At 42.7% G+C, this 19348-nt stretch overlaps 1 pseudogene; it reads left to right on the top strand.

Moving 5' to 3' along the window:
• The first annotated feature begins 1892 nt into the window (after positions 1 to 1892).
• Positions 1893 to 7670, top strand: LOC118642078 (annotated as a pseudogene).
• Positions 7671 to 19348: the final 11678 nt, after the last annotated feature.

Below are 19348 nucleotides of genomic sequence, written 5' to 3' on the forward strand. Positions count from 1 at the left end.
GTAGAGCAAAATGGCTTTATTGCATGTGCCTGGGTGCAGGCGGGCTGAGCTGAAGAGGGTTCAGCCTCGAATCAGGGTTGGGGTGACGGTTATATACCCTACTTTTAGCTTCTGGCAGTTCTTGCTGATGTACTTTGTCTGGCCCATTGTCCACTTTGCAGTAGGACTGGTCTGGTATCTCATTCAGCATCTGCTGGGTTATCCATTGCCTTGCAGATAATCCAGATAATCCTTATCCTTACTCAACAGAAGGCTGAGCAAAGGTCATGCAAGCAGCACAATTTCCACAGTTCCCGCCTTTTGCAAACTTTTACCTTTACCCTTTAAAACATTACTAATCCTTTCAGTGTCCACGTCCCAGCCTGTCACCACTGTGTACAATGGCCCTTTTTTTGTTGCTGTTGTTTCAGAAGCATCCAGACAAGTGGCCTGAGGAAAGCAGGTTGAGACGCACGGATCCCAATGTTAGAATAAAAAGGCTTTAGTCAAAAGAGGGAGCCGTGAAGAAAATGACCTTTTGAAATAGCATGAAATCAATTGTTAAGAAGCAGCTCTTTGAGGAATGAAATGGAGTAGTAAAAAGAGCTCTGTGAGATAAGCCAGGAAAATAGCCTTGGAAAGGAAATGCCCAGAACGGAGTCAGGGATCTTGGTTCAAACAAAAAGAAAATGTGGCCTTCTGAAAAGGTTCTGGTTTTTCTGCCTGAAGTTCTGCCCTCAGAGTCCAGTGGGTTTGACGGCGGCAGCGGTCGGAGCAGGTCTTCCGCACCGTGTCACACGCACGGCATCTGACCGAACAATGCCCATGAAGGGGCATTTGCATTCTCTTTTTGCCTTTTTTAAAAATGGGTCTCAAAGGCTCTCTTTGTAAGTTTTTGATATTTCCGTGACCGTGAACTATCACTTTATGAAAGTTTATAACTCACTAAACTAGTGTTACCAGCTGATTCTGATATTTAAGATATTGAAAATGTTACTAGTATGTCAGAAAACCACCCGCATTTAAAACATAAATAATTTTATTTTGTTACAAAGATTTTTATTAGTGTACTTATCAAAATGGTCCCAGAAATATTGACTGATGCCATAAAACATTCCTTTCTTCCTCCTTAAAAAACAAACAAAAACAAATTCACACAAAACTTAAAAAAAAAAAAAAAAAAAAACTCGTCCTGGCCAGTTTGGCTCAGCAGTTAGAGCGTCGGCCTGCGGTCCGGAGAGACCCGGGTTCAGTTCCCGCTAAGGGCACGTACTTCGGTTGCAGTTTGTCCCCAGCCCTGGTTGGTCGTGCGGGTGGCAGCCATTTGATGTGTCCCTTTACATCGATGTTTCTCTCTCTCTCCCTTCCTCTCTCTCCTTCCCACTCTATCTGTACAAAAAATGGAAAAATATCCTCGGGTGAGGATAAAAAAAAAAAAAAAAAACTCATTGTAATTCATTTACTACAGTTTTTAAAAGGTATTAATTGATTCCAGTGAATTTGGGAAATATTTACTCTGAGATCTAAGCTTTCCTTTACATCTTTCTATTTATAGAAGGTTTACTAAACCTATCACAGATTTCACGGATCCTGGCTCAAAATATTTATCAGGAACAAGATAGAGGTGTTAGAATATTTACCAGGCTATTAGTAAGAGCAAGTAGGAATTCTAGTTTTAAACCAAAACCAGATATAAGAGGATACCCAATGTCCACTTCACTGAAATATACTATTATAAATTAAAAGTGGTCATAAATTATTTTAGCTCCTTCCATCCAGAATGCAGTCCATCTCCCACCCCGTGAGTTACCCTCTGACCACTTTGACCAGTGGGACGAGGTGGAAGTGACGTGTGACAGCCCGGGCTTCACGGTGCCTTCCGACTTCTCTCGCCCTCCGGCCCGGCCGCCTCCATGGGCGACGGCTTGAGCTCGGCTTCTGGAGGAGGGTACCTCGTGGAGCAAAGACAGGCTGTCTTTGCTGGAGTTCCCAACTATGAGGGGTAATTTCATGTGTCAACTTGACTGACCTAAGGGATGCCCAGATGGCTGGTAAAATACCATTCCTGGGTGTGTCTGTGAGGGTGTTTCTGGACGAGATTGGCACTGGATTCAGCAGACAGTGCAGAGATCTGAGTTCACCAACGTGGGCGGGCATCCTGCAATCCACTGGGACGAAAAGGGGAATGAAGGGCAGCTTCCCTCTCTCCTTCTGAGCTGGGACTTCCATATTCTCCTGCTCTTGGGCATCAGAGCTCCTGGTTCTCAACTGTCACACGTGGACTGAATTGCACCACAGGTTTTCCTGGTTCTCCAGCTTGCAGACAGCAGTTTCTGAGACCTTTGGTTTTCATAACTGTGTGACCCAATTTCTATCACCGATAGATACATAGATCTATATCTACATCTATCTCTATCTATACCTATGGTCTATTGGGTTCTGTTTCTCTGGGGAACCCTGGCTAACACAATGACCAGCAAACCCCCAGAAGACAAAAGCTGCATTAATTTACCTCCAGTAGAGCAGCAAAAGAACTGCCCAGCTGAGCCCAGCCCCACTTTATGAACAAATTGTTGATTCAAGCCACTAAATCCGAGGGTGGTTTGTTAACACAGCAAGAGGTAAGTGAGACAGGCACCCAGGACGCATTTCATTAGGTAACATGCCAATTCAGCAAGGAACACTGCTACACAGTCAGGCTTTTCCTATCGAGGCTCCAATTTTAAATTTCAACAGCACATCTCTGACTGGTTGCGGCCCGATTTATTTCTAGTAGGGTCCACTGTAATGGACTCCTGATAGCTTCTCTGCCCCCACTGCTTCCCACACCAAGCTACCCTCCATGTCGCCACCAGAGTATCCAGGATCCTCATTAGAATTCTGCCTGCCGCCACTCTCTCCCTCAAATACACTTCTGCCTATGGGGTCAAATCCTGAGCCCAGCACCCATGACCCTTCATAATGAGGCCCTGCCTGAAACAGAAGAAGCAGGAGTATCTATCCATGGGCCCCTTTTCCGGAGGTGTCAACCTCCCCTCGGCTTCCAAGCTGGACATACATCACGGCCTAGAAAGTCCCTGACAGCATCTGCAGCACCAAAGGGGCATTCAATGAAGCCCTAAAGGGACACGGCGCCAACTTCAAATGAGCAGAGGTCCTGCACGGCTTCTAGAACATCCACAGCCAAAGTCAGAGGGCAGCTGAGCACATGTGAACCGACGGGCCAGCTGCTCCAGCTGTTCCACGTCTGAGGTCATATAAAACGCCTGGGAAATGCCAGTGCCCCTGAGGTGGTTATGCGAACCCAGGGACTCCATGAGTCACCTGTTCTCCTTTCAGACCATGTTATCTCAGCTAGACTTACCTGGGGCCAGAGGGTTCTTTCTAGGACAAACTTCCTGCAAGACAATCAGAAACTTCTCCTCTAGAGTCACCTGACGCATGATTATATTTTAAAGAGACACCTACGGGAGCTTTCCATAACCCCCAGAGATAAAAATTAACATCTTCAGTAAGGGGACAAATTGCATCATGTTTCTTGATTGGATGCACTAGAAGCACACAAACATCACTTCTCGCTAAAAATATCAACCTGATTTTAATGAAGAAGAAACATCAGAAAACTTGAATTGAAGGACATTCTAAAAATAACTGTTCACTACTTTTCAAAAGAGTCAAATCAAGTTTATTGGAAAACAAAGAAAGACTAAAGGGTGTCACAGATCGGAGATGAAGAAGACATGATAAATAAACACAATATGAGATTCTGGATTGGATTGCAGACCAGGAAGAGAGCATTAGTGGAACAACTGGGACAGTCAAATAAAGTCTATGTATCAGGTAATAGTATTATGTCCATCAGTTTTCTGATTTTGGTGATTGTACTGTGGTTATGTAAGGTTTTATCACTTGGGGAAACTGGATAAAAATATATGAAAAGTCTTGGTATGTTTGCAACTATTTTGTAAATCTGAAATGACTTTTGTAAGTCTTCAAATTAAAAGTTAAAATGTTTTAGTTATTAAAGTCAACAGGATAGGAGAGGGTGAACAGCCTTGAAATTAGATAAGTGACAAAAAATATACCATATTGAGATGGATATTGGTTGATTCGAGCAATGATTTGCAACGCTGATCTGGGGCTACCCTACACCATTCCCCTCACATCTTCTCATCTCCTTTTTGATTTGAATGTCACAAAATCCTCAGAAAAGTTCAAAGTAGTGTTAGTTACAATTCACTTTCATTTTAAGTATAAAATACTCTGTATAAATGCTTTTAACAACACTAAAAGGAAAGGGGAAGGGAAATCATACAAACAACAAGAGGCTAAGTTTTAAAACCATCAGCTAAAGCAATCGCCTGAGAAATTTGTTTGTTAAAACTCTGACTGCGCCCTGGCCGGTTTGGCTCAACGGTTAGAGCATCGGCCTGTGGTCCCGAGAGACCCGGGTTTAGTTCCGCTAAGAGCATGTACCTCGGTTGCAGTTTGTCCCCAGCCCTGATTGGATCGTGTGGGTGGCAACCACTCAATGTGTCCCTTTCACATCGACATTTCTCTCTCTCTCTCTCTCCCCTTCTCTCCCCATTCTATCTGAACAAAATATTAAAAAATGTCCTCAGGTGAGGATATAAATAAAAGCTCTGACTGCAAGCCCCACTCCTATAGAATCAGGATCTACATGAGTCGAGTATTTGGATGAGGTCCTTGAGTGATTCTGAGACAAACCAGGGGAAGTGTGCGAACCACCCTTTAAGAAAAGGACTGCTCTTGAAAACAAGACCCATTGACCACTAGGTGGTGCCAGGTTATCAAAGATGGAACTTTCTGGAACACAGGCATTTTCCTTTCAGTATGTATGCAGTGTGCTCATTTCCTTGTTTCTCTCTCCCCCACGTCTACCAACACTTTAGAAAAAGATTCTATCACACCAAAATAAATACGTCGCTCAGCATCGGCTCGGCAGTTCCTCTGCCCGCGTTTTGGTTAAGACAGGCTTGCTCTCGGACTCGGAGCCGAGTTTCAGCTCCTTCCTTCCCCAGCATCTTCCTTTCTGGCTGCAAATGTCAGAACGAAGGAAATGCACCGGGAATTGCACCTGGTCAGCAGTGAAGGCCTGGACAAGGGAGAGCGAAGCGGCAAGCTCCTGAAAGCCATCCAAAACCATGACTTCAAAAATACACAGAATCACCAGTACACTCTTTTCTAACTCCAGTGCTTCAGTGCACACGGATTTGACAACGTCTTTCGACAGTTTCATCTTTTCTTCCTTTTCAGATTTCTTTCATGTTAAAAAGTCCTGTGTGGACGATAATCTCACTTCAAAATCTTTCGGGAGTGCTTTTGTTGGAACTCTGCTTTGTATGTAGCCTTACATGTATTTAATTACTTTTTATTTTCAAATGTGCATTAAACAGGAACGACTGTAAAGCTGAGCAAGACAAACAGCGCGATTATTCGACCAATCCTACAATCCTCTATTGAGTAACTAGGTAGCCGGCACTGTGTTGCCTACTGTCATGGAGACACAGGTCTGAGCAAAACAAACAACCCAGGAGCTCTCGTGTACGTGCATTCCACTGGGGAGAAAAAAAGGAAATAAATAAACTAAGAAAATAGTGACAGAGTGACAACTCTTTTTTAACATAAAGCAGAGACTATTCAGGTCAGGCTGCGGTGCACGGGCCTGAGGTGAATGTGGACAACGCTGAGCCGAAACTGAGCAAAATGAAGCTAGAAACGCCTGAAGACTGAGAAGGAAGAAGCGGATAAGGATGCTAAGAAGGAGCTCCATGAGAAGCTAGTAAGCCTGGTCAATGCTGCTGCCACTGACCACTCCACTAACAACAATGTGGGTGCCGAGAAGGAGAGCCTGGACCCAAGCCAATACTACGAGATCTACTGCCAAGCAGTCCACCAACTAAAAGGTCAATGGGGAAGACCCCCACCCACACAAGTTCCATGTATACATCTCACTCACTCCCTTCATCCAAGAATACAGTCAACTGCAGCCTAGGGACCATCTGAGGGACATCACCCTAAAGGTGGCAGGTAGAGGCCTGGCTGGTGTCCTCAGTGGTTAGAGCATCGGCCTACATACCGAAGGGTCACAGGTTTGATTGCTGATGAAGGGCAGGTACCTGGGTTGCAGGTTCCATCCCCACCCCAGTCAGGGTGCATGTAGGAAGCAACCAATCGAAGTGTCTCTCTCACATCGATGTCTATCTCTTTCTCTGTCTCTGTCTCTCCCTCTCTCCCTCCCTCTCTAAAAATCAATGGAAAAAATATTCTCAGATGAGGATTAGCAACAACAGAAAAAGGTGGCAGGTAGAATCCGTTAGCTTCTGGGGGGAAGTTCATCTTCTATGACCTTTGAGGAGAAAGGGTCAAGTTGCAAGTCATGGCCAATTCCAGGAATTATAAATCAGAAGAATAATTTATTTATGTCATTAACAAACTGCACTGGGGAGACATAATTGGGGCTCAGGGCAATCCTGGGAAAAGCAAGAAAGGTGAGCTGAGCATCATTCCCTATGAAATCACACTGCGATCTCTTTGCTAGCATATGTTACCTCATCTTAATTTTAGCCTCAAAGATAAGGAAACACAGTATTGTCAGATACTTGGACTTGATCCTGAATGGCTTTGTGAGGCATAAATGTATCATCCACTATAAGATCATTACATTTACAAGAAGTTTCTTGGATGAGCTGGGACTAAAACTCCCACGATGAACACCATCTGGGGGGAGCTGTGCCCAAGGCTTGTATCACCTACCACAATGAGCTGGACATGAATTTACGTGTGAGAATTGCTCCAGAACTCTACCATAAGACACTGATGGTTGGTGGCATTGGCTGGGCTTATGAAATTGGACACCAGATCTGGAATGAAGGAATTGATTTGACTCACAATCCTGGGTTCACCACCTGTGAGCTCTACATGGCTCACTCAAGCTATCACAATCTCATGGAAGTCACGGAGAAAAGGATTTCAGGGATGGTCAAGTGCATTACCAGCAGTACAAGGTTACCTACCATCCAGATGGCCCAGAGAACCAAGCCTATGTGATTGATTTCACCCTGCCCCTCTGGAAAATCAGCAAGGTGGAAGAACTTGAGAAGGCACTGAGGGTGAAGCTGCCAGACACTAACTTTGAAACTGAAGAAACTCTCAAAATTCTTGATAATATCAGTGTGGAAAAAGCTATTGAATGCCCTCCACCTAAGACCATAGCCAGGCTCCTTGATAAGCTTATTGGGAAGTTCCTGGAAGTGATATGCATCCATCCTACATTCACCTGTGGTCACTGAGAGATAAGGAGACCTTTGGCCAAATGGCACTATTCTGGGTATGACTGAGCACTCTGTCATGGAGAAAGAAATATGCAATGCCTACAGCCAAGCTAACAATCCTATATGGCAACAGCAACTTTTTAAAAACAGACCAAGGCCAAGGAACTGGCAAGGATGAGGCTGTGTTTATAGATGAAAACATCTGCACCACCCTGGGACACCGGCTGCCCCCCACAGCTGGCTGGGGCATGGACAGCAACCCAGTCACCATGTTTCTCACACTCCAGTAACATCAAAGAAGTACTCCTGCTTCCTACCATGAAACATGAAGACAAGAAGGGAAATGTAGCAACTGTTGCTACATTGGAAAACGCAACAGCTGGATCTTCTGTCTAGAAAATAATTGTGAGTCACATAATTCGGGCATCTTTGCATTTCTGCAAAAGATCAAGGACTGCAAGGGGATTCTTGTACGTTGCTATCCACTTGACTCTGGCAGTTCAGTCACCAGAAGAGGGGAAAAGGGTTAAGAATTCCTGTTTTACTCCTTGTTATCGAATAAACTATTTGTCTGTCAAGAGGAGAAGGAGGAGGAGGAGGAGGAGGAGGAAAAATAAAACTTAAAGCAGAGTGATGTGATGGTTTCTGCACAGGGTGGAACTGTTTTTGACAGGGTGGTCAAGAAAGGCATCCCTGAGGAGGTGACATTTGTGCTGAGAGTGAATGGTGACATGAAGAGCTGGGGGTCCAGCTAGCTAGGCAGAGGGTAGTGTGATTGCAAAGACCTGGGAGTAGGACCAAGCCTGCTATGTTGCAGATTGGGAAGAGAGCCAACACAGGGAAGCATCAGCCAAACAAGGTCGGCATCATGAACAAAGACCTGGTCAGAGCCATAGGTCACAATTTAGATTTTATTTTTTTGCGAAATGGAAAATCATCAGAAGGTTTCCAGGAGAAAAGTAACATTGCATAATTTTTTTAAGATCATCTGGGCTCTTGATTGTAAAGGGGACATAGCTGAGCTTATAAGGTGCTCATAGTAGGCTTTCAGGTTGAGGTGATGCCTATAGAAGGCCTCCAGTTCTTCTATTTGTCTGAGGGTGGTACCCATGTGGTTTATGAAGAGTTGCCTAACTAATGACTGTGTAACATATCCATAATATGGAATGGGAAGTAAGCTTGTAAAAAAAACTAGGTACATATTAGATCATTAAATTATTACTGTGTTTATAACTTTGTCACCAATCATATGCATGACTTTGGATCTGTCCACATCACGCAAAAAAAAAATCTCTGACCTTTCCTTTCTCTGGTTGTTAATAATAGGGGCAGTAAAACGAGGGTTAATATTTACTGAAGCTGTGACCCGAAACACAAAGTGTCTAAATCAGCAGAAAGTGTTTTACCAGTGATCCAAAGAACCTCGGGCTAACTTTCTTAAAAGCAATGGCTTCTGAGTTTTCTAATTTGCTTCTTCAACTGTAAGGTGAAAGAGTGGAGAGAAAGAACGGAGCTTTCCAGAGGGCCTTTCTCGTCACCGTCCTGCAGAGAAGACGACCGGAGCACGCGGTCACTAAACCCTCAGCACGTCGGAGGTTCCTAAGAAGTTCAGCATGAGGCAGGGTCGGAAGCCAGTGTCCACGCTGAAGGTGTGCTATCCCTGTGATGCAAAAACCTGGAGTGCAGCGGATAGGAGGTAAGAGGAGAAGGACTTCCTAACAGACCCCAGAAGAGTGAGTGGTGGGGACTGCTGTAAGCTCTGTGTGGGGAGACCAAGGGGAGCGGCAGGACTGCGGGGAGGCTGGAAGGAGGGGCTGTGGGATGTGGCGGCAATAGTCTGTAGGTCTACCAGATACGGTTCTGAGATCTTTAATAGATGTCAGGGACCCTACCCTTCCACCACTTTTCCTTATTTCTGATGGTCACAGCGCTCTTAAACACACTCTGGTACTATCCCAGGAAGACTCCACTGCACTCCCGAAGTCCCCCTGGTCACTTACTGAAACTGAAGACACTCTCAGTGTTCCCTTCATTTAGCTCGAGCAGTTGACAACAGTTCAAATGTCATTTCCCCTGGGAGGACTTTTTATCATCTTACCCTATTCATATTATGAATATAGGATCTGAAGCAGTTAGCTGTTACTGCATCACAAACCATCTCAAAAAGTAGGAATTTAAAACTATCGTCAGTTGTTTCTCATGAGTCTACATGTTGGCAGGTAGTTTTACTGACCTAATTAGATGGTGGTTGGGCTCAGTCCTGAGTCTGTGATGAGACGGCAGGTCAGCTAGGAGCTGAGTGATCTTTAAGATCTGAAACGACTCAACTCTGCTTCATGTGGTCTAATGCCCTAATTCAGGTATGTTTTCGTGGTGACCACAGAGAAGCCGGAGAGGAAGTAGAAACATGCAAGGTTTCCTGAGGTCTAGACTCAGAACTGTTGTATTACTTTACCACATTGTATTGACCAAAGCAAGTCACAAGGCCAGCAGATACTACAAAGTTATCAGGCAAAGGGTATGGATACACATAGGCCATTATATTAACTGAGAGCATCAATGCCTTCAGCCTAACACAGGATGAAAAAGCAAACTTTGATTGAAAGAATAGGAAAGGGAAGATAGAGAATAAATTTACTTGCATTTCTAAGAATCTTACGCTATTATCTTGACCTCGAGCAAACTGTACTCTACCTTCTCATTTGTAAATTTTCATCCTAGTATTTCCTATGCAAATAAACTATCTTCTTGCATACATTTTGGTTTACGCTAGTCTTAGATTAAAATTAATTAAATACTTAAAAATATTTAATCACTTGAGTTTAGCCAACTAGATTTTTGTTTGATACAGAGTAACACAACCTTTAATGTCATTTTATTACTCTTCTAATGAATGCACCACGTTACTATTTGCATTAATGACATGGTGGAACAGCTATGAAAAAGGAAGAATAAGAAAAGATCAACTTCCGATGAATTCACCTTTTGCATGACAGGCTTATCATCAGTAAATATTCATTGAGCCCCCACAGTGAGGAAAGAACCATGATGATTACATTATAAAACAAGTTGTTAAAGAAAAAAGCATATTCTGATTATAAAAAGCACAGGTGAGACATGGATGGTAAAATATTGATAGCATTGAACAGTGAACATCAAAGATTTGTGTTAACTATGTTTAATTTAAATAATGTAAACTTAAAGGAGTGAACTGAAGACCATTTAGGGAGAACGAGAACCTAATATGCTCACTGCCTTCTAGCGTGAGGAAAGACATTGAGATTGGAGTAAGATATAGGGCATCATGAGTAAGGGATCAGCCGAAGGAACCCCACACAAGCATTAAGATAAGACAAGTCTCCTGAGAGGAGGTAATATTATCATAGGAGTTACACACAGTGTCTCTGTGGTCATTGGCTGACCCACAGATGTGGGTTTCAGGTGTGGTTCATACCGTCCCTCTGAGCAGACTTGGAAAGAGAAACCTACAGAAGAGCAGCAGGCCACTGGCTGAAAGGGCAGTCATTGGCCAGATCAGGAGTCAGCTTACAGTTCCTTCCTGGTACTTGACAGAGTTCCTGGAAGATCAGCTGGATTCTAGAAGATGTGGAGAAGACAGCAGATACTCCAAGCACACGGCATACCCTGGAAGACTGTGCTCCAGGGGAAGAAAGTGAAAATGGATGCAGACCTGAAATGGTGAGTGACAGGTCTCAGACCTGGGAAAAATCAGTTGAGAGTAGAGGGCTGCCTCTTGGCTCTATAAAAGGTCTTTCTGGTATCGCAAGGACGTCTCCATGGAGAGGCAGTCTTTGGTTGCCCATTGGGGGCATTTTCTTGGTTTATTATCAAGGGCTTGAGCAAAAACAAGAGTGGTCCTGCATGCTTTCATGTACACTGGAACTAGACACAGTGCATTTTACCTGGAGGTTTACTGCATAGAAAAGCTGGTAGAGTTTGAGGTTTTCTCGCGTTATGTAAGCTGAAGAAATACAGCTCAAGCAGAGGGACACAATGAGCAATGCTAGCAAAGCCTTGAAAAGTATGTTTGCAGTCTAGGGCTCAATTTGTTCGGGAGAATGCGGCATCTCCCAGGGAAGGGAAAAGGGGATTATGACATCCTTGCACCGTCATACTTGCCATGCCGGCTCTGTGAGTTCTGGTTCTAAGTTCCTTTTAGTCTTAGAAAGATGGGTTTGGTTTTAGGTTACATTTCTTCGACTTCCTTGTAAACAGAGACCATGGGTTAGGCTTTTGTTTTGTTTTTTTAGATTTTGCTTTGTTTTCTAGTTTAAATGTTGTACAGCTACTAACAGAGTACCAAGTACATGTAGAAGTATTTAATTGTTTTAGAAATTTCCTCTCAAATACCAACTATAATTGCTTAAATATCTCTCAAAGAATCCTATCTTCAAAGGAAAGAGAATTTTGTGGGAAGGTTGCTCGGTTCAGCCCAGACCTGGGCAGTAAAGACAGAGCCTCCAGAAAGGCGTGTGAGGGCATCGCGCGTGTACACACGAGCCCTGGAAGGCAAGCGCTGCGTGAGGTGTGATGGGAACAGACAACGTGAGATGGCATGTAAACGGGCTGAGGAAACGTGGGACCGTGTGCTTTGTGTCTTCTGGAGAGAGACTGTGTACAGCAGTGGAAAGACGCAGGGCTTTGGATCCTGCAGCCCTGCCTTAGGATGCCAGCTCCGCCACTATTTAACTGAACGTGTGCACTAGGGAAAGAGACCATTTCTCTTGTCTCCAAAATGATGAGAAATATACCCATTTCCTAGTGCTGTTAGGAGGACTAAATAAAGTTCCCTTCTACTCTTGGTCTTCTTCCCTGAATGCCTAGTAAGAAACACTGGAATACAGAGAAACAACCTGTCTCTGAAGTTCCCTTGGTGGCCCAGCCCAATCACCAAACCCCAACCCACTCTAGAGAGTTTTCATGGGTGCACAGGGCAGGTGTAGAATTCCAACACTGGTTTACCAACAGTCTCAAAGCAGCATCTGACCCGTCTGAGCTACGTGCTCACCGTAGCTGTGGAGGAGTCCGTAAGCGTCTGTCCCTGTGTCTCAGTCTCTGCATTATCACACACACGCTGTGAAACACGGGCTATTCAACAAGCTCTCGGTACCTCCCTGCCTTCTCTTCTGCAAAATGAGGATAACTCCTTTATGAGATCATTTTCAGTACTGCACTTAAGCCCGACCTTTAAAAACTTGTCCAACTTGTTACCCAGTTGGGTCAGGGTCATCCCCTGCATCCTTTAATAACTAGGAGAGAATATTTTTCACTTGGTTATTAGACGTGTGCATTTTTCTTTCATAAATTGCATGCTTTTCACCCGATTCACATCTTATTTTTGTAATTATTTTTATTAATTTATTTTTGTTACTGATGTTTTTCCTTTTCCCCCCATTGACACTCTCCTCCCCATGCCCCCTCACCCCGTCCCCATCTTTGTTGTCCAGGTCCATCAGTTATGCATACATGCATGTAAGTTCTGTGGTTCATCTCTCCCCACCATCACCGCCTTTTCTGAGGATTGTCAGTCTGTACCCTACTTCTATGTCTCTTGGTCTATTTTGTTCATCAGTTTGTTTAGTTCATTATCTTGCACAAATAAGTGAGATCATGTGATATTTGTCTTTCTTTGCTTGGCTTGCTTCACTTAGCATAATACTCTCCAGGTCTCTCCATGTTATTTCAAAGGATAAGAGATCTTTCTTTCTTACAGCTGCATAATACTCCATTGTGTATATGTACCACTGCTTTTTTATCCATTCATCTACTGATGGACACTTGGGCTGTTCCCAGATCTTAGCTATTGTAAATAGTGCTGCTATGAACATGGGGGTACATATATTCTTCCTGATTGGTGTTTCAGGCTTCTTAGGGTATATTCCTAGAAGCGGGATCACTGGGTCAAATGGAAGTTCAATTTTTAATTTTTTGAGGTAACACTATATTGTTTTCCATAGTGGCCACACCAGTCTGCATTTCAACCAGCAGTGTACTAGAGTCCCCTTTTCTCCACACCCTCGCCAGCACTTGTTGTTTGATGTTTTGTTGATGGCGACCATTCTGACAGGTGTGAGGTGATACCTCATTGTTGTTTTAATTTGCATCTTTCTGATGATTAATGATGTTGAGCATTTTTTCATATGTCTCTTGGCCATTTGTATGTCCTGTTTGGAGAGGTGTCTATTCAGCTCCTCTGCCCATTTTTTAATTGGGTTCTTTGTCTTCCTTTTGTTGAGTTGTATAAGCACTCTATATATATTGGAAATTAACCCCTTATCTGATATGTCATTGGCAATGATGTTCTCCCATAGAGTGGGTTGCCTTTCCATTTTGATGACTGTTTCTTTTGCTGTGCAGAAGCTTCTGATTTTGATGTCGTCCCATGTGTTCATTTACTCCTTTGTTTGTATTGCCATCGGTGATGTATCAGTGAAAATTCTGCTGCGTATGATGTCCGAAATTTTGTTGCCTACATTTTCTTCTAGAATTTTTATGGATTCACGGGTCACATTTAAGTCTTTTATCCATTTTCAGTTTATTTTTGTGTATGGTGTAAGTTGATGGTCTAGTTTCATTTTTTTGCATATAGATGTCCAATTTTCCCAACACCATTTATTAAAGAGGCTGCCTTTCCTCCACTGTATGCTCTTGGCACCTTTGTCAAATATTAATTGAGCGTATTGCCTTGGGTCCATTTCTGGGTTTTCAGTTCTGTTCCACTGGTCTATATGCCTGTTCTTGCGCCAGTACCAGGCTGTTTTGATTACAGTCGCTTTGTAGTATAACATGATATCTGGTATTGTGATCCCACCTACTTTGTCCTTCTTTTTCAAAATTGCTGTGGCTATTCGGAGAATGTTTTGGTTCCATATGAACTTTTGAAGTGTTTGTTCTAGTTCTGTGAAATATGTCGTTGGTATTTAGATGGGGATTGCATTGAATCTATAGATTGCTTTGGGTAGTATGGAGATATATATATATATATATATATATATATATATATATATATATATTTTATATTTTGTTCAGATAGAGTGGGAGAGAGAGAGAGAGAAACATCGACGCAAAAGGGACACATCAAGTGGCCACTACCCCCACAAACCAACCAGGACCGGGGACAAACCGCAACCGAGGCACATGCCCCCAGCGGGAACCAAACCCGGGCCCTCCCGGACTGCAGGCCGAAGCTCCAACCACTAAGCCAAACCGGCCAGGGCAGTATGGATATTTTAATGATGTTCATTCTTCCAATCCATGAACAGGGTATGTGCTTCCACTTTTTTACATCTTCCTCTAATTCTTTTTTCAATGCCTTGTAGTTTTCTGTAAATAGGTCCTTTACTTCTTTGGTTAAGTTTATTCCTAGGTATCTTAATTTTTTTGCCGCGATGGTAAATGAGACTGTTTTTCAGTTTCTCTTTCTATGAGTTCATCATTGGTGTACAAGAATGCTGTCGATTTCTTGACGTTAATTTTGTATCCTGCTACTTTGCCAAATTCATTTATTAAGTCTAGTAGATTTTTGACGGAGTCTTTCGGGTTTTCTATGTATAATAGCATATCATCTGCAAATAATGACAGTTTCACTTCCTCCTTTCCAATTTGGATCCCTTTTCTTTTTTCCTCATGTCTGATTGCTGTGGCTAAGACTTCCAGTACTACGTTAAAGAGTGGCAAAAGTGGACATCCTGTCTTGTTCCTGTTCTTAAAGGAAATGTTTTTAGTTTCTGCCCATTGAGTATGATGTTGGCTGTAGGACTTTCATATATGGCCTTTATTATGGCAAGATATGATCCCTCTATTCCCACATTGCTGAGCGTTTTTACCAGAAATGGATGCTGGATTTTGTCCAATGCTTTTTCAGCATCTATTGATATGATCATGGGGTTTTTATTCTTCATTTTGTTTATGTGGTGTATCACATTTATTGATTTGTGAATATTGTACCAGCTTTGCATCCTTGGAATGAATCCCACTTGGTCATGGTGAATAATTTTTTTGATGTATTGCTGGATCCGATTTGTTAATATTTTGTTCAGGATTTTGGCATCTATGTTCATCAGGGATATTGGCCTGTAGTTTTCTTTCTTTGTAGTGTCTTTTTCTGGTTTTGGAATTAGAATTATGCTGGCCTCATAGAACGTGTTTGGAAGTCTTCCTTCTTCAAGAATTTTTTGAAATAGTTTGAGGAGAATGGGTGTTAGTTCTTTTTTGAATGTTCGGTAAAACTCCCCCGTGAAGCCATCTGGGCCTGGGCTTTTGTTTGCTGGGAGAGTCTTGATTACCTCTTCATTTTCCTTAGTTGTTATTGGTCTGTTCCAGTTTTCTATCTCGTCCGTCCAGTTTTGGGAGACTGTGTGTTTCTAGAAATGTGTCCATTTCGCTTAGATTGTCGAATTTGTTGCCATATAATTGTTCATAGTAGCTGTTAACGATCTTTTGTATTTCTGTGGTGTGGGTTGTTACTTCTCCTCTTTCATTTCTGATTTTGTGTATTTGGGTTCTCTCTCTTTGTTTCTTGGTGAGTCTAGCTAAGGGTCCATAGATCTTGTTTATCTTTTCGAAAAACCAGTTCTGTGTTTCATTGATCTTTTGAATTGTTTTCTTCCCATTTCTCCTGCTAATTACAGCAGTCCTTTAACATTTCTTGCAGTGCTGGTCTGGTGCTAATGTATTCTCTTAGCCTTTTTTTTTCTCTGGGAAGCTCTTTATTTGACCTTCTATTTTGAATGATAGTCTTGCTGGGTAGAGTAGTCTTGGATTCAGATTCTTGTTTTTCATGACCTTGATTACTTCATGCCATTCCCTTCTGGCCTGTAGTGTTTCTTGTGAGAAGTCAGCTGAGAGCCTTATGGGGTTTCCTTTGTAGGTAACCTGTTGCTTATCTCTTGCTGCTTTTAGGATTCTCTCTGTCTTTAATTTGGGGCATTTTAATTACTATGTGTCTTGGTGTGGGCCTGTTTGGGTTCTTCTTACTTGGGACTCTCTGTGCTTCTTGAACTTGAATGCCTTCTTCCTTCACCAAATTAGGGAAGTTTTCTGTCACTATTTTTTAAAAATATATTCTCTATCCCTTGCTCATTTTCTTCTTCTTCGGGGATTCCTATGATGTGAATATTATTACGTTTCCAGTTATCCCACAGTTCTCTTAAGCTGTCTTCCTGTTTTTTAATCGTTTTATCTTTTTGTTTTTCTGATTGGTTGATTTTTTCTACCCTGTCTTCTAATTCACTGATCCAGTCCTCAGCTTCCTCTACTCTGCTTTTTAAACCTTCCAATGTGTTTTTCATTTCTGATATGTCATTTTTTATCTCTTCTTGATGGTTTTTAATTTCCAATTGGCTTATTTTCAGTGTCTCTATGTCCTTACTCATGCTGTTGAGCTTCCTCAAGATCAATGCTCTGAATTCTAGCTCTGTTAACATGCCTAATTGCTCCACATTGATCTCATTTTTGGTGGAGGTCTCTTGCTCTTTCATTTGGCTTCTGTTTCTGTGTTTCACCATTTTGGCTATCACTGTGGGCTTTGGAGCCTGTCAAGTTCTCCCTGTGGGTGTTGGTGTTCTGCTGTTTGTGGCTCCCTCTCCTGTGTTTAGATGAGCGAGGGAGGGCCCATGTTAAACACCACTGTCAAGTCTTACTTTCCTGGTTAAAGTTGCTAGCCCAGAAAGGTACTGTTATCCTCTAGCTTGTTGCCTGGAGGCTAGCTATCGAGGTTTCTTGATGGGTTTTGGGTTGTCAGTTGATTGAAAAACTCCCTCAGGTGCTCAGCACAAGGGGATTTCCCAAGGGTGGGGCAGATGCTGGTTGTTAATGAGCTTCAATTAGCACTTCAGTGGCCCACAAGGTGGGGTTGGATCTCCAAGGGAGGGGCTGCTGCCTCTCTCAGAGCCCTGGGAAGGAGCAATATGGCCACCGTCCTGCGTGGCTGCCACTCAGCAACTCAGCAAAAGCTCTGAGTGCTCTCCAAACCCCAAGTGTCCCCACACAGCTCCAGTCCAGTCTGCCCTCCCTCTGCCGGAGCCCAAGGTGAGTGGCTGTGGCTGTTTCAGCCTCTGTCCCGGCTGCGCTGTGGAGCCGCCTGGGAGTGTGACCCGAGGGCACTGCTCCCAGCTAAGGCCGCTGCTGAGCTGCCGACCGTGGGCTCCCAGCCCCCGTCTCGCACCTTCGCAAGCCTACCGGGATGGAGTCAGTGTCCCTGGTTATATGGTCCTCGCAAGCTGCTTTTCTGTTGCTTTTTCCCGTCGATTTGTCTGTGTTATAGTCGTAATTCCAGTTTGGTTCTGGGAGACGGTCTGTGTAGCTCCGTTCACTCCGCCGCCATTTTGGAATCCGCGTAAACTGTCTTTTAAACCTTCAGAAACAGCCCTGCCGTGTGGCTCAGTGGATTGAGTGTTGCCCCGTGGACTGAGAGGTCCTGGTTTGATTCTGGATCAGGGCACATGCCCGGGGCTTTGAGCTTGATCCCTAGTAGGGGGCGTGCAAGAGGCAGCTGATTGATGTGTCTCTCTCATATCAATGTTTCTCTTTCTCTCTCTCTTCCTCGCTCTCTAAAATAATTAATAAAAACTTACTTTAAAAAATAATTTAAAACCTTCAAAAACAGTTATTTTACATAAGGTCCTATGATTTTATTATAAATGTTGGTAACAGCAATGGTAACACTGCCTGAGTGCTTATTACATGCCAGGCAATATTAAAAGTCCTTGCAAATTTTAACAAATTTACTTGCCCAACAAACCTATTGGCTACATACTATAACTAAAGCTATTAAGCGGCATTGTAAGAATTCAAACACAGAGTCTGTGTTTTTAAGGAAAATATGTACTGGCCCTGGAATTCAATAGCAAACTACGGGGAGGAAATCCCTGAAATTCAGAGAACTGGGGAAATTGTAAAATATTGTAATTCATGAGAGAGCCTAAGAAAGTTAATGCCTAAGAGTAAAGAAAATATTTTTTGTTACTTCATACAATACCAGTGGAAAATGAAAGATGGCAGATTATGTGTCCTTCTTGTTCTGGAGACAGACAACAAAAAAGACAGGTGGCTGTTGCAGGGAGTCCTGGTATGTGCTCCATCCTCCCAGGAGTTACCGGAGGAGGAATTCTGCAGAGCAGCCTGGTGTGAACAGAAGCCAACTTACCAGGCCAGGAGTGAAGACAGAGGCAGAAGGCAGCCCCAGCTCGGCCACTTACTATTCATGTGACCTTCAGTAGGTCACCTAACGCCTCTGGGCACAAAAGACTGAAGTGTCTTTATCAGATGTTTCCCAAGGTCTCTATTTGTTTTAAAGTTTCATCATCTACTGTCTAGTTTCTAGACCAATCTTCGAAACATCCTGGCCAGTGTTCTGGTTACTCCCAAACAAATCTTCCTCAAACCTTGTCATGGATTTCTCTAAATGTGTCTGGATTTCTGTCAATTAGTCTGGCTCCTGGCGCTTCTCTAGCGGGGAAGAGAATGGAAATACGTGTTTCTTTGTTCCTCACATTGAATGGTAAGTTCCCTTGAAAATAATAAAAATCTATTTAGTAAATATTGGATATAGTTCCAGGATTACCAAACTATTTTGTTTTGAAAGCAAAACATCACTTTGATAATGCTAAAATGGATTAGCAAATTATTTTGACAATACTTTAGAGTAAAATATAACTTTGATGATGCTAAAATGTTCACTGTGATTATCTCTGGGGGCCAAGAATTACAGATGACTTTGTAATTTTCTTCTTTAAATTTAGTGCATTTTGTTTTATAAACAAAACGTGTATGTTAAAAGCTTTATGGCACAACGTTAGAAATGCGGTTCATGCCACTGAACTGTGTTTATTTTAACACAATTTTTTAAAAAATCCCTGTGGGTACATTAAAATCATATGATATTCATAACTATTTCTCTGGAAAGACTTGCCAATTTTTATAAAAGCAAACAAATTATATAATAACTACTATGCAATTTGTCAGAATATAATGCTATTTAAAGTCAAAGAACACAGTTATTTAAACCTGGTAACTCTGGAGCCAAACTCTTACATTGTACTAAACACTGAAGG

Source organism: Molossus molossus, unplaced genomic scaffold, assembly GCF_014108415.1.
Source record: "Molossus molossus isolate mMolMol1 unplaced genomic scaffold, mMolMol1.p scaffold_m16_p_3, whole genome shotgun sequence".
Classification (NCBI taxonomy): domain Eukaryota; kingdom Metazoa; phylum Chordata; class Mammalia; order Chiroptera; family Molossidae; genus Molossus; species Molossus molossus.